The following is a 16,576-nucleotide window of genomic DNA, read 5'->3' on the forward strand; positions in this document are numbered from 1 at the left end:
AGTCATGCATATGTGTGAAGTATTCTGTGGTTTGGAGACTTGCAACCTTCATTCTATATGTGTCCCTAGCACACCAAGCCACTGATTGATTTGTTCAAGGAGAAGAAGTTCCTTCTTAAGAGCATGCCTTATGTAAGGACTTCGATATCCTCGATGATGGTTCCCCACCTGAACTCAGTATTGTTTTATTGTAAGACTACCATGTGATCATCATTGTTTGGGACAGCGTGTTCACATGTGTGTAGCAGAACCAACTTATGTTCTGGAGCTTGCTATCGTAGTTTATTCCCCGAGAGTCTCGCAACACCATCTCGTCAATTTGTGTTGCAAACATTCACTTTTATTTCTAGACTTGATGAATCTAGAACCTGACACCAACCAGATCTGAATCTCAGGCAGATATGATGCTTGGAATGTTTCCCAAGAACTATAATATTGGTCTCTCTGTATCCTGGTAAAGTGGATGTCGTGGCCAACAGACCCAGCCGGAAGACCTATTATTGTATTATCTTGATGGAGGAAGTTGGCCACCTCCCCATAAGGATTTCATAGGATTTACTCCAGTAGTTGTTCCTTATGGATTCTTGTGCTCCTGAAGTCCAACCTTTTACGTGATGTTCTAGATACCAAACCTTATCTATAAATGGGTTACGCTATCACATCAAGGAGAACATTAGAAGCAGAGTGCTAAATGTCTCTCGGTCGATCATCCAGATTTTGTTTCCTTGGCCTTGCTAAGGTGCAATCTAAGAAGGTGTTATCTTCCTTTGCATCTGCATCCTTCACTAATATTCATCAAGGTAGTACGAGGTGTCACCAAGATCTTGGCACAGATGTTGGCATACTTTGATGAATATGGTAGTGCTCAAGTTCTTGAGAGCACATGCAAGCACTAGGTTTTATCGTCGGTATTAATTGGGATTTCCTCTCTGATTCTTTCATTATTCTATAACCAATCAAATAGTGGAATCACTCTCTACTGTTGAGTTTTCCCCATTTACTAGAATCATTCCCAGCATTGCATTTTGTTCCCAGCTTGCAACCGCCATTGTGCCATTTTTCCATGGGGCTGCCTTCTCAGTAATTGTTGTTCAGGATCATCTTCAGAAGTGGTCCTACCATGGGTCCCATCCATTTCCAATGATAAGCAAAAATCACTCATTGCATTATCTTCAACAAGGTAGTCCACATCATCCATCCTAGTCCGAGTTTGTCATTCTTTCAGACTCCTTCAAATGATCGATTATGATTTGCCTTAGGATAGTATAAAGAGTTCCAATCATCTAAATATCAAAAGAAATTCTTTTTTCCACTTAAGGGAATATTTCTATGAGTCACCTCCTCCAAGGTGCCCTATTTGTTATGAAGGGCTATCAACTCCTTGCTATGTTCACACCCATTCACCACCTTCTTAAGTGAACTTTTGCCTACCAAATTGAACCCTTGTCATCTACTTCTTTCCATTGCACCTGATGTGTGATTTATGTCTCAACTCCAAAGATGTTCCCACGTATCACTCCACGAGTTGAGCGTGAGTTGCTCGATCTTTGAGGAGATCGATTCTTATAGAGTTTCTTTCGGTCAACATCGTGTTGGATGAAGATCTCGAAAGCAAGGAGGCTGACATCAATTGGAAGCAATGATTCAACATCTTCGAGAATGGAAATTGGATCATGAAGATCGTGTTAGCTTTATGTCCCCTCTGTCTTCTTACCTCACGTCTTGAATCTAGGGACGAGATTCTTGTTTAGTGGGGGTGAGTCGTCACAACCCTAGTTCAGGAAAGCACTTGGGATAGATTTGCATGTTGCATCATGTTTAAATTTTATTTAAAGTTGAAATGGGGATTGATCAAACCCTAACACCAGAAAGAATTCAATAGGTTCAAATAAAATCTTTTTTGAAGAACACAAAATGCCCTTTGAAAATGTTCATGATTTTTGATAAGGTGAAAAACCTCTACCAAAAATGATGAGCATATTTCTTGGCCATTTATGGATTTTTGAAGTAACCCATATGATATTTCAATTGGGGCCATTTAAATGCTATATATATTTAAACAGATCCAAATAACTTGAAACTTGCAGAGGACCTTTGGAATATTTCAGAGTGAGTCCACAGAAAGTTTCAACATTATCTAAAATGTTTAAGTGCTCTAGCTAAAATAAATAGAAGAAATAAAATAGAAAAACAGAAAGACTAAAACACACACACACAGAGAAGGACTTACCTGGCCAGCCCACCTGGCGGCCCAGCCAAATGACCCAGCCCAGCAGGGGCAGAGGCATATTCAACCTCGCGCCAGTCGGACGCAGGGCGCGTGCCCGACGCGCGCGCGCTCGCCGCTTGCCACCTCCTGCTTGCCGCTGACCGCCTAGAGCTGGCCAAGGGAACCACACAACCCCTCCGACCCCTCTGGCCTATCCACACCTCCACTACCCTCCTCTGCTCTCTCCCTGTAGCGCACCAGAGCGCGCTCATCGCCGCTACTCACTTCTGCCTCGGCCACCGTCGCCGCCCCGCATAGCGTCTCCTTAGTGCAAAACACCGTCCATTTGCACGCTGCAGCCTCGAACCCGAGCTCAGTGAGCTCCGGCCACTGCACTTGCCGTCGCCGTCATCACTGTAGTGCACCCCAGCCACTGCCGGCCATTTGGTCATTGGAGGAGGATTCCCGCAGCGCTCCGCCGCGTTTCCCGTCGCCGGCGTCAAGCCGCCGGTGGGTTTGACCCTGTTGACCAGGGGTTTGACCTCCCCTGGGTCGCTGGCAAGTGGGCCCAGGCCCCTGCTAATCTTTGTTAAGTCTTAATTAAAATAAATTAGCCCTACTGACACTAACATGTGGCCCAGGCCTTAACTAATCTAGATTAAGATTAGATTAGTGCTAAATAACTTAGGTTAGTTAGTTAGACACTAACATATGGGTCCCACTGGTTAGGTTTGACCTGGACCGACTTGTTGACCTGCTGACGTCACTCAGACGTCATGCTGACGTAGTAAAAGATTTTCTGGATTAAAAGTAATACAGAAAATTTTAGAAAATGCTATAAACTTCAAAAATTCATAGAAATTAAACCATAACTCCAAATGAAATAACTTATATATGAAAAATGATCAGAAAAAATCCAATATTTCCATCTGTACCATTTCCATGCATATTAGACAACTTTTGGCAACTATTTAGGGCAAATCAAACAAATGGCATGTGAATATCCACGTATGGAGTTTGGAATTTGAACCTTTGGTTCAAACCAACTTCATTTAAATTATTGCTACATGCATTAGCTCAAATCACTAGCATACTGCCATGTCCTGACCATGCATCATATTGTTGCATTGCATTGACTGTGTTCCTTCTCTATTTGCCAGTGTTGTTCCCTCTCAGTAGACATTGTTCCGACGTTGAGATCATTGACACCAATGAAGAGCTATATCATCTTCAGAAGTGCCAAGCCAGCAAAATACCCTTGAGCATTCTAATACAATCCCACTCTCTCACTCTTGCTCTCTTTTACTTCATTAGGACAACAACATTTCAACTGTTACATGTTGCGGTAGTATAACCCCTTTTCTCTGCATGACCTGTCTTTGCCACTGTAAATAGTTGAAGCCCACTAGCATGAGTAGGATTTGTTTGAGACATCATGTGCATACTCATTCATGCTTGCTTGTTATGCCTGCTATGCTTAGAGTTGTGCCAGGCCTGATTCATCTGGGATGGATTAGAATGGTGATGAACATGCCCTACTGTGTTTGAGCTTAGTGTGTGAACACGATTTGGTAAAGGTAGCGGTGAGAGGCCATGTAGGAGTACATGGTGGGTTGTCTCATTGAAACCGTCCTCAGGAACTGAGTTATGTGTTTGTGATCCAAGAACAGCTACTACCACATGTTGGGCCCTGAAATATGACCTTGCTCGACTTATTAACCCCCCTTGTCCTCTGTCAAGGAGTTGCAAGTAGTTTTTGGTGTTTGTAGCATGCTGGAGGCCGTGTGTAGCGCTGACCGGAGGGGTTCGCTATGATGCTGTAGGCAATTGGCACGGTGTACCAAGTCGCCTGTTTGGTGCCTCGAGAACCCTGCACACATCGTTCGGGGCCTTAGTGGAAACCTCGGTTGGACTCCCTGCGGATGGAACCTGAATAGACGATAAACATGGACTAGGGACTTGTGTGGTTAGTCAGGTCATGGCCGACACCCTCACCAGGCTTCCACTTGAAGGTTGCCGAGATACATGATGTGTACATGGCGGTAAGTCGAAAGAGCGTGTGTGAAGAAGTACACTCCTGCAGGGCCAACATGATCTATTCGAATAGTCATGTCCGCGATAAAGGACTACTAGGTTGCTTATGCAGTTCATAGACAAGTTAAAGTGGATACTCTAAAATGCGCAAGATAAGTGTGAGTGCTATGGATGGCCTTCTCATAGGGAGACCGGAGCGGATCCATAGTGGTGTATTGATATGGTGAATATGTGGACTCATGTGCGTGTAACACCCCGGATGTAATTTCCCATAATTGTAACTCCAACTCTTTCCATTTCCGGCTATGTGTTGTGATATTTCCTTCGTGGTTGGGTTTTGTCTTTTGTTTTTCTTTTTTGCTCATGTCAACATTTTCTTAAAAATGCATATATCTTGGATATGTCATCCGCATCATGATAACAACATTTAAAATGTTTAGTATTGTTGTATGCATTAAATTGCTAAATCAAATATGTTGATTTTCTAGAATTGTTCTTTGTTGTTTCTGGCCTCATTTAAACTTGCCTAAATAGTTAGTTTACTTATGTTTCATCTCTTGCCATGTTTAACAACATTTAATATTGTTGTGTAGCTAAAGGAGAGCGAACTAAATAACTTGAATGTGGTGTTTCGTCAACATGCAACTCATTGCATATTGAGATCCACTTAATTTATAGTATTGTTTGTTGCACTTTGCCTTATCATGCCTCATTAAACCTGACATGCATCATATTTGATTGTGCATCATGCCATGCTTATGTGATGGTTGTTTACCATGTTGTTTGCTTCTTTCCGGTTGCGCTTCTCCTTGATCCTTCCTGTTACATTGCGATTGTGAGGATTCGTTTGACTACGATGGTTCGCCTACTTAATGGATTCGTTCTTCTTCCTAGCGGAATATCAGGCAAGATGACCATTACCCTCGATATCACTTCTATCTTTGCTTGCTAGTTGTTCGTTCTATCGCTATGTCGCGCTACCTTCCACTTGTTTATCATGCCTCCCATATTGCCATGTCAAGCCTCTAACCCACCTTCCTAACAAACCATTGTTTGGCTATGTTACTACTTTGCTCAGCCCCTCTTATAGTATTGTTAGTTGTAGGTGAAGTTGAAGATTGCTCCATGTTGGAACATGTTTATGTTGGGATATCAAAATATCTCTTATTTTTATTAATGCATCTATATGCCTGGTAAAGGGTGGAAGGCTCGTCCTTATGCCTGGTGTTTTGTTCCACTCTTGCCACCTTAGTTTCCATCACACGGGTGTTATGTTCCTTGATTTTGCGTTCCTTACGCGGTCAGGTTTGTGGGAACCCCTTGACAGTTCGCTTTGAATAAAACTCCTCCAGCAAGGCCCAACCTAGGTTTTACATTTGCCTAGAACCTACCAACTTTCCCTTGGGTTTTCGCGAGGCCGATGGTCATCTTTATTTTAACCCCCCCGGGCCAGTGCTTCTCTAAGTGTTGGTCTGAACCGAGTAGACTGCGGGGCCACCTCAGGGAAACTTGAGGGTTGGTTTTACTCATAGGATGTCTCATCTGGTGTGCCCTAAGAACGAGATATGTGCAGCTCCTATTGGGATTTGTCGGCACAGTTGGGCAGTCTTGCTGGTCTTGTTTTACCATTGTCGAAATGTCTGGTAACCGGGATTCCGAGACTGATAGGGTCTTTCCAGGAGAAGGAACATCCTTCGCTGATCATGAGAGATTGTGATGGGCTAAGTTGGGACACCCTTGTAGGGTATAAACTTTTGAGAGCCGTGCCCGCGATTAAGTGGCAGATGGGAATTTGTTAATATCCGATTGTAGATAATTTGACACTTGTCTTAATTAAAATGCATCAACCGCGTGTGTAGCCGTGATGGTCTCTTCTCGGCAGAGTCCGGGAAGTGAACACGGTTTGGGTTATGTTTGAACATAAGTAGTCTTTAGGATCACTTCTTGATCACTTCTAGATGACGACCGTAACGTAGCTTCTCATCTTACTCTTATTTGCGTATGTTTGCCAGCATATTTGCTTAGCTCTTGCTGCAACTCCACCTCATTACCTTGTCCTACCCTTAAGCTTAAATAGTCCTGATCTCGCGGGTTTTGAGATTGCTGAGTCCTCGTGACTCGCAGATACTACCAAAACAATTGCAGGTGCCGATGATACCAGTGCAAGCGATGCTACCAAACTCAAGCGGGAGTTCGACGAGGACCTTGGTTGTTACTATGTTTCGTTTCCTGATGATCAGTAGTGGAGCCCAGTTGGGACGATCGGGGATCTAGCATTTGGGGTTCTATTCTTTACTTTGGATTTTCCGTAGACGGACCTATGTGTGTACTCTAAATGATGTATGATTTATTTAAGTACTTGTGTGAAGTGGCGATTGTAAGCCAACTCTTTATCCCTTTCTTGTTCATTACATGGGATTGTGTGAAGATAAACAACCACAATGCGGTTATGCCTCTAAGTCGTGCCTCGACACGTGGGAGATATAGCTCCTTGAAAGAAGAAACTGATGATGTGATTCATGATAACTCTTGAATGAAAAGCATTATTGCAATGATGTTATTATAAACTCTATTAATGTCATTTGTGTTAATGATATGCAAAACCCCAAGCTTGGCGATGCTACTTTTTCTATGTTCGCTACTTATTCTAATGATCACGATTGGGGTGATTCTTCTTATGATCTTGAAAATTTATTTAAGCCTCATGATGAATATGATATTGCTACTACTGTTTGTAATAATATTGAAAGTAGGTTTGGAAGAGTGTCAACTTTAGATCCCACATATTTCGAGAGTGTTCAATCTTATGAAATTTTTGATGATAGTGTTTTTGGAGAGGTCATAACTTTAGTTATTGTTAATCCCACTATTTTGGAAGAGTGTCAGCTTCGCATGCGTGTGAATCATGTACAAAATATGTTATGGGATAGCTATATTGTTTAATTTGATTATGATCCCACATGTAATTATTATGTGAGAGGGGAATATGGTTGTCGAAATCTTCATGTCACTAAGTTCCCTCTCTTCATGTTGAGATTGCTATTGTTTCTTTCTTCCTCCTTGCATATGCTAGATCTTGCTTGTCTTGCTAATTTGTTTTCCTATAAAATTCCTATGCATAGGAAGTATGTTAGACTTAAGTGTGTTTGTCACATGTTTTATGATGCTCTCTTGTGTTTCAATTACTATCTTCATGTGAGCATCATTGAAATCTCATGCCTTGATAGGTGGGTAAAACATTAGCGCTTGTTGGGAGGCAACCCAATGAATAAAATATATTTTTGCTTTTCTCTTTCTGTTATTGAGTGTTAGAACAATTATGCTACTGTTATTTTTGTGTTTTTTGTGTTTTAGTTACTGTTTGTGCCAAGCAAGACCTTTCGGAAGACTTGGGTGAAAGTTTATTTGATATTGCTGAAAAACAAAAACTTTTGCGCTCACGAGATTCATTGTAATTATTTTACAGAAGAGTGCTTTTAAGTTGATTCTTTTTGAAGAGGATTAATATACAAATGCTCACTTGCACCAATTTATTTCATAATTTTTGGAGTTACAGAAGTATTCGAAATTTTCAGATTTCTACAGACTGTTCTGTTTTTGACAAATTCTGTTTTCTTTGCGTTATGTGCTTGTTTTGATGATTCTATGGTTTTCTTTGATGAATTTTTGACATAGAAAAGTTGGATTACAGTAGATATAATTCAAAAACAAAATAAGAATAGGTTTTCTACAGTACTTATAGTAGTGGTTTGGTTTCTCATACTGACGGATCTCACGAAGGTTTTGTTTGAGTTTTGTGTGATTGAAGTTTTCGAGTTTTGGGTTATCTTATGGCTGATGAAAGAATAAGGATAAGAAAAAGGCTAAGCTTGGGGATGCCCGAGGCACCCCAACATAATATTCAAAGAATTAGCAAGCAACTAAGCTTGGCGATGCCCCTAAGTGGCATCCCCGATTTCTTCTAACAACCATCGGTATTTTACTTGAAACTATATTTTTATTCGTCACATGATATGAGTTTTGTTTGGAGCGCCTTGTATGATATGAGTCTTTTCTTGTTTTGCTTTGTGTTTTAAGTGTTGAATCCTTTCTGGACACACCCTTTTTAGAGAGCCAAAAATTATTCTATGCTTGCTCCTATGATTCACTTAAATTTTTAGAGCCATGGACTTGCTCTAGTACTTCACTTATAACTTTTGGAGCATGGTGTGCTTTGTTAATTTTGAAGAAATGCTCTCATGTTTCACTCAGGTTTATTTGGGAGTTAGTAATTTTTTAAGAAATTCTCTCTTGCTTCACTTGGATTATGTTGAGAGAAAGAAAAAAATTATGCTCATGATCTTCATTTATATTTGTTTGAGCTTATCAAAAGCAACAAATAAAAATAGTCCCAAAGTGATAGATATCCAAGGTGGATATAATAAATACTTTCATGAAGAACATTTGACAAAATAAACTTGACTCTTAGTAATGGTTTTGAGATATGAAGACATGATATGTGAGTCATGTTGATGAGTAATTGTGATTTAGTAAGAATATTGATGTTAAGGTTTGTGATTCCCTATACAAGCACGAAAGTCAATAATTATGCAATGAGATTTATATCCTACTTATGGTGCATTATTCGGTGTTACTTATGCTTAATGCTTGGGTACGAGATTTTTCGCTTTTTGGTTTGTCGCTTCTCAATCTTTTTGCTAGCCTTCATTTTGCACTAAGTATGATCACTACTTGTGCATCCAAAACCGTTTAAACCAGTTTTGCCTTATGAGTCCACTATACCTACCTATATGCGATATTTCCATGCCGTTCTAAGAAAATTTGCATGTGCCATCTCTAATGTTCAAAATAAATTTCTCTTTTGTGTGCTCTACTACTCGCGAGACGGTAAAGGGTAGCCAATGTTTTTCATGCTAGATGTGTTATTTTCATGATGAGTGTTTATTGACTTGTCATTGCACGAGAGTACGACAAAGGTATTAGGGATACCCAGTCCCGAAATGAATTTACTTTATGTTGTCAAATAATAAATTCCTTGGAAAGTGTTGGTATGGAAGGCACCCGTGCATACGACTAGCCATGGAAAGTGAAATTTATGGTGGAAAAAGGAATAAACTTTATTTTCTGTTTGGGAACCGCTTATGATGTATCTAGCATGGAAAGTGATGGGATGCTCCAAGTCATTTTCTTTGGTAGGAAAAGTATGCCTCTCAAAAGTAATTTTATCTCTCAATTTAAGCTTTGAGCTCTAGCACCTCTACAAATCCCTACTTCCCTCCGCGAAGGGCCTTTCTTTTACTTATGAAATTTTTATTTTGAATTTGAGTCTCCATCCTCTCTTATAAAGCACCAACTAAGTGGCACTATGATCATATTTGAGCATTGGGTGTATCTAATATTGGAGTGTGTTTCATGAATGGATCAATGATTCAGCATGATGGGCTAGGGATAACTTTCTTTAGTGTTGATATTTTGAAAGACATGGTTGCTTGCTGGTATGCTTGAGTATTAAAGTCTTCATGTACAAACTAGACTATTGCTTTGAATCATATAAATGTCCATATGTCCATGCTATAAAGAAAAGAATGTGATGAACATGTTAGGCAGCATTCCACATCAAAAATTCTGTGTTTATCATTTACCTACTCGAGGACGAGCAGGAATTAAGCTTGGGGATGATGATACGTCTCCAACGTATCTATAATTTTAGATTGTTCCATCCTGTTATATTATCATTATTGGACAATCATTTTATAGTCATTTCATATCATTTTTTGGTACTAACCTATTGACATAGTGCCCAGTGCTAGTTGTTGTTTTCTGCATGTTTTTACATCGAAAGAAATCAATATCAAACGGAGTCCAAACACAACGCAACTCCTAGAGGATCTTTTTTTGGGCCACAAGAAAGCCAATGGGCCAAGGAAGCACCCGAGGGACTGCTCGAGGTGAGCAGCACCCACCAGGGTGCGCTAGGAGGCCCAGGCGTGCCTTGGAGGTTGTGCCCACCTCTCGTGCCCCCCGAACCACCTATTTGCTCTATAAATACCCAAATATTCCAAAAACCCTATGGGCGTCGACAAAATATTGATCCAGCTACCGCAGAGTCCAGAACCACCAAGATCCAATCTAGACACCGTCATGGAGGGGTTCACCACTTCCATTGGTGCCTCTCCTATGATGCATGTGTAGTTCTTTGTAGACCTACGGGTCCGTAGTTAGTAGCTAGATGGCGTCCTCTCTCTCTCTTTCTCTCTTGATTATCAATACAATGGTCTCTTGGAGATCCATATGATGTAAGTCTTTTGGCGGTGTGTTTGTTGGGATCCGATGAACTTTGAGTTTATATCAGATCTATGTTTTTATCCATGAAAGTTATTTGAGTCTTCTTTGATATCTTATATGCATGATTTCTTATATCCTCGTATTTCTTCTCTGATATTTGGGTTTTGTTTGGCTAACTTGATCTATTTATCTTGCAATGGGAAGAGGTGCTTTGTAGTGGGTTCGATCTTACGGTGCTTGATCCCAGTGACAGAAAGGGAACCGACACGTATGTATCGTTGCTACTAAGGATAACAAGATGAGATCTATATCTGCCACAATAGATAAACGGATCTCGTCTACATCATGTCATCGTTCTTATTGCATTACTCCGTTTTCTCATGAACTTAATACTCTAGATGCATGCTAGATAGCGGTCGATGTGTGGAGTAATAGTAGTAGATGCAAGCAGGAGTGAGTCTACTAATTTTGGACGTGATGCCTATATAATGACCATTGACTGGATATCGTCATGATTATTTGAAGTTCTGTCAATTTCACAACAGTAATTGTTTTCCCACCGTTTCCTATTTTTCTTGAGAGAAGCCACTAGTGAAACCTACGACCCCCGGGTCTCTTTTCATCATATTTGCCTTTGCGATCTATTTTCTCTTGCATTTATTTTCAGATCTATTAAAACAAAAATATAAAAAATACCTTGCTGCAATTTATTTGTTTCGCAATCTATTTATCCTATCTACCACTTTTTACCTCACGTTTTTACCTATCTAGAGGCTCCGTACCCGAAAGGGATTGACAACCCCTTTAACACGTCGGGTTGCGAGTATTTCTTATTTGTGTGCAGGTGTTGTTTAGGTGGTGTGAGGAGGTTCTCCTACTGGTTCGATAACCTTGGTCTCATCACTAAGGGAAATACCTACCGTCGCTAAACTGCATCATCCCTTCCTCTTTGGGGAAATACCGACGTAGTTCTAGCATACATCAGTGTCCAGGCCTGGATCTACATGCACTACATTATGGAACGACGGGGGGTGTACAAGCCAAGGGATGAAACTAACCTCAACGGAAAATGGTGGCCACTCCCATTGTTGTCCTGCAAAATAGCGGAAATGCATGATAAGTACAAGAATCTTAACATCAAACAAATATAGCGAAGGTAAACAACATCATCTTCAAATGATAGCTTGAATGTGTTGGTTTCAGCATGCTGTTAAAGCAGATATAAGGTGGAAGGAATTGTTACCGATAGTAGGCTTAACAACCATCGAATATTGCAAGTCAAATTGGTATTGTTGAAAATGAATAGAACGTAGGTAATGGTTAAACTTCACACTGGATAAATGTGTAAAATTGGAATAAAGGGCATGTGCTAACTACACCAGGCATAACTGGAACCAAATATAGCCGTTCAAACTGGTATTGATGCAGTCGAGCGGCACAGTTCCGACTTGCACATAATGAACTACACATTATGAATGACTGAAAATAAGCAGGCATAAATGATTAGTATAACAACCAAATATAGCCATTGAAAACTTGAAAGAGTCTCACTGCAACCAACCTAACAAGCAAATATAGATAGACAGGGCATATGCTTGAAAACTGGACAAATGCTCACTGCAACCAACATAGCAAGCAAATATAGATAAACAAGGCATCTTCTTGAAAACTGGACAAATGCTCACTACAACCAACCTAACAACTAAATACAGATAAACAAGGCATCTGCTTGATAAATGGACAAATGCTCACTTCAACCAACCTGAGAACCAAATACATATAAACAAGGCATCTGCTCGATAACTGGAAAAATGCTCACAGCAACCAATCTAACAACCAAATACAGATAAACAAGGCATCTATTCACTATAAACAACCAAATATCGCCACTCGTGAAACTGAAGTGGACAATTCATACGTAAACATCACATAGCCCTATTGAACAATAAATTTTTGCATAGCTGAAATAATTAAATACGACAAAGTTAAAGCACCGCACGACAAATGCTACTGCAACAAAGGGTATGGGTTGGCAAGCTAGAAAAGGTAACATTTTTCTGAAAGGATGTTGCCTCACATGTCATGGCCGGGATCCTTCTAGTTGGAAGAGCACAGACCCATGGTGAGCTCTTTGATGTCACAGATGTGTTGTTTCACGTTGGAAGAACCTTTGTGGGTCCCCTCGTCATGGTCATGGTCATAGTCGATGAGATTTGACTTGGCAATTGAGGATCCCAAGCTGTCGCCGTAGAACGTGTCCTTCAGAAATGACAAAATGGGCTCGATGGCGTACAAGGATTGCAAATCCTTGACCGCTTGCTCAAGGAAATCAGTGGCAAGGCCGTCGAAGAGATTGATGGTTGTTGAACCAGAGGGCTTGGGGATGGACCACTTAATCTATGACATGGCCCGCGTGAAGCCGTCATTGTTGAGGAGCTTGATGTCGTAGCCTGCTTTCCCGAGATATAGTCATACATTATCCCACTGACATGAATCCTTAGGCATGGTAACGCGGTCAACATCTTCGCCAGCTTCCGCGGCGACGTGTAGCTCTGGGATCGACAGGTCAGGGCAAATGGCGGCCACCTCGCAAACGTCCGCCGGAGAGGCCATGATAAACCTCTTCCTGGCCGAACGCTCGTCGGGCTCCCCGAGATACGTGGTTGAGCTTAGGCTGTGACTTTCTAGAGAAGGGGATCTGGATCTGGCATGGAGGGACACCACATGCCTAATCTAAAAACTCAGGGGAGTGGGGCAACGGTATGGGAATCGCTGGGTAACCTGAACTTTATTATCTAAGCTAGGAGGAACGGGCAGACCGTCAGGGGTTTGCGGCTGCACTGGCGGCAGCCGCGAGCTAGGGTTCGAGGGGGAGGGGGCCGGGTGGGGGGACTGTGGAGGGGGGTGGTGTTTGAGGATATGTCGTGGCTACTAAAATTTTTAGTAATGGTGGGTGGAGATGGTGGTGGACAAGGGAGGGCGACGGTTCGAATGCCTCGGCTACTGCAATTTTACTATAAGGTCGGTGTTGGAGGAGTGTGGGCGATGGTTAAGTACGGTGGCTACTAAAATTTGGGTAAAGGAATTGATGCAGGGTGGGAGTGCCTAAGATCGCAGATGGTCCAATAAGAATATGCGTGTATGATAATAAGGAAAAGTGGCTTAACCGCCGACATTTGCAATGCTCAAGGCGGGTAGTTTGTTTTTATATTTCTAACTAGCTGGTCTATCGCACACGGTTCGTCCTAATTTCTAAATAAACTACCCGCCTTTAGCTTGTGCATGTGGTGATTTTACAGCGCACTTGAATTGCACACGGTTAAGCTAGTACCTTCACCCTTTGCTCGCACTTGCACAGTCATTGTGATTTTACAGCGCACCTACGTCGCACACGGTTGAGCTAGTAACTCCACCTTTGCTCGTGCTTGCACAGTCGTCATGATTCATAGTGCACTTGCATCGCACATGGTTAAGACATTATACCCGTGTCCGTTGAGCGTCATCAAAGTCTTTGCAGAAAAAAAAATGTTAGAGAGGGTCAAAAGACAGCCAAACCAGCACGTGGCCCAAATAGGTATGAGTGAAAAGGGTGGTCTGTGATGTTCAAAATTCCAAAGCACAACTTTGCCCGCGCGGGCCCACGGTTGAGCACGTTGTCGAAGATCGAGGAGAGGGGCTAGAAGTCAAGAACCACCTTGAGGTGGCCAAATATATGTAGGAATACTGGGTGTGATGTTTAAGACTTTAAATACACAATGCACAACTTTGGTGGCAACTGCCTCGCAAACCCGAAAGCACCCTTTGATATATCTATAATGAAATAATTTCGTAGCTAGCTAGGGTGCTTGGCCCACCACCTCCCACTTCATGTCAGCGGGGCGGATGCACGTAATGATACTTTGGTCATACATGCATGCCGCCATGACCTACCATAAGACGGACCGGTGAATCTACCGTTTGGTCAAACGACAACTGTTGTTATCTATAAACCGCTTGGGCCAATAGATTGAACCATCATAAAAACGCACGAGAGGGACCACAATACCAGCATGATGTGTGTTTTCAATATAGAATAATGTCCAATTTAGATGTAGATCAAACCCAGCAATCCGAGCATGTGGGAGGGAATCCTGACAACGAATGAGCTCGAGCTTTGGTTGAACCACATGTGAGGGTAACCGGCCCTAACATGAACTAGGAGGAATCCATTCATGGCCAACACATGCCCCTCATTATCGGTCAAAGGGATGATATATATACGGTCGAGGAGCCCACAGATATGCGTGCCATCACAAAAAACCGCACAAGGGAGACGTGGTCGATCAGAAAACCCCTTATACACTGCATGCGGCCTGAAAATATGTATGGGTATGGTGGTGTGTGATGTTTTTAAATCCCGAATGCAAAACTTCGATGGGCCACCAACTATATTACAAACCGAACACCGTACCCAACTCCAAGCCTGTTTCAATGCGTATGATGTTGGTTTCCAAACTTGGAGGCGGCGAGGGTGGGGGGGGGCCGTCTGACGCATGCGCTCAAACTTTATTAGGTCTAACATGTCACACATAGCAATAGGAAACTATCATGGTCAAACCCTTCTCATTGTTGGGTCAAAGGGATAGAGTGTGTGAGCCCCCCTCATTGTCGGTAAAGGATAATATATATACCTCGGGGAGCCCATAGATATGTGCACCATCTATAAACCGCACAAGGGAGACAATCTCGATCATAACACCCTGCCCCCTATACCCTGCATGTGACCTGAAAAAGGTTTATATAATCGCCATGGCAGGTCACTATAGAGTCAATCATTCCTTAATTTTTTAGAGAAAAAAATAATCAATAAAAACATAGTTTACAAATTAGCAAAACAAGGATCTCAAGGTTTATATAATCGCCATGACACAGTCATTATAGAGATAAATGAATCTTGAGATATGAAACTTCACACCGGGTCACCCATCCTTGGACTACTCCAGCCCGAGCACACTTAACTTCTGCGTTCTATTCGACTAGGCTAGCGAATGGGAAGCAACCCCTTGCTGATAGGAATTGCCTCCATGCCTTTAAGGCGTTCCATGATGGTCACCCTATGGGACCTAGTACCTCCTATCACACACATTTGTGGTTTTAGAAACTATGTGCGATATTTACATGGCTAGTGTGTCGCCGCCTAGCCTTCAATGAGCACTGACATTGGTAGCAGGAAAACAATGCGAGAAGAGGCGGGAAACCGATGAGTGGAGTGGCGGGAAACAGTAGCCTGTTTAGAAAACTTAGTAGTGAAGGAAGCGTGAGCTAGTGTGATGCATGTGCATAGTGCTTACCCATGTACTGCATGTGCTGTCGAAAGGGCTAAGGATTGCCATTCGATCTGGGAGCATCCAATGATGCAGACGTATGATCCGTGGGGTTTGGGTTCTGGCCAATCAGAACACACGACTCAGATCGCACACAACAGGAGGGAGGAGGCCATCGGCCATGGTTTGGTAGGCACACGACTTTCGTGAGTGAACCATGTGCTATTTGAAAACATATCATGCAAAGAATATTGGTTTTTAAATCCATGTATATCCAAAACTCACCCGAAAATCGTGAAACTTGGCATGGTGTCACTTCATGGCACATATATGTCGAGGATTTTTTTCATCCATTTTGGCACAAGTTTTATTACAAGACTCTTAAAAATCGGAGCTTCTCTCAAAGTAGCCTCGTAATTCTGATAGGGAAACGTGTCCCCCTTGTGGGCGAAACGATAATCACTGCCTCTTTTCACCTTGTATTTTCTTCTACGAGCAACATGGAATGACAGGATATCAGCGGTGAAATTTAAACTTATCCAGGGTTCGTTTGGACTTTTTATACACTAATTGAGTTTCCTAGGCATTTAATGTCCATAATTCAAATCTGAACTTCAAATACATGCTCCAGTTCACCAAAATGACAAGAAAAATTATACATGTTTCCTTGGGTGCATGTTTAGGTCCCATGCCAGGAATGGGAACAAATAATAGCCGTACCGGCGTCCTGGCTCGTCCTCAAACA

Source organism: Triticum aestivum, chromosome 3B, assembly GCF_018294505.1.
Source record: "Triticum aestivum cultivar Chinese Spring chromosome 3B, IWGSC CS RefSeq v2.1, whole genome shotgun sequence".
Classification (NCBI taxonomy): Eukaryota; Viridiplantae; Streptophyta; class Magnoliopsida; order Poales; family Poaceae; genus Triticum; species Triticum aestivum.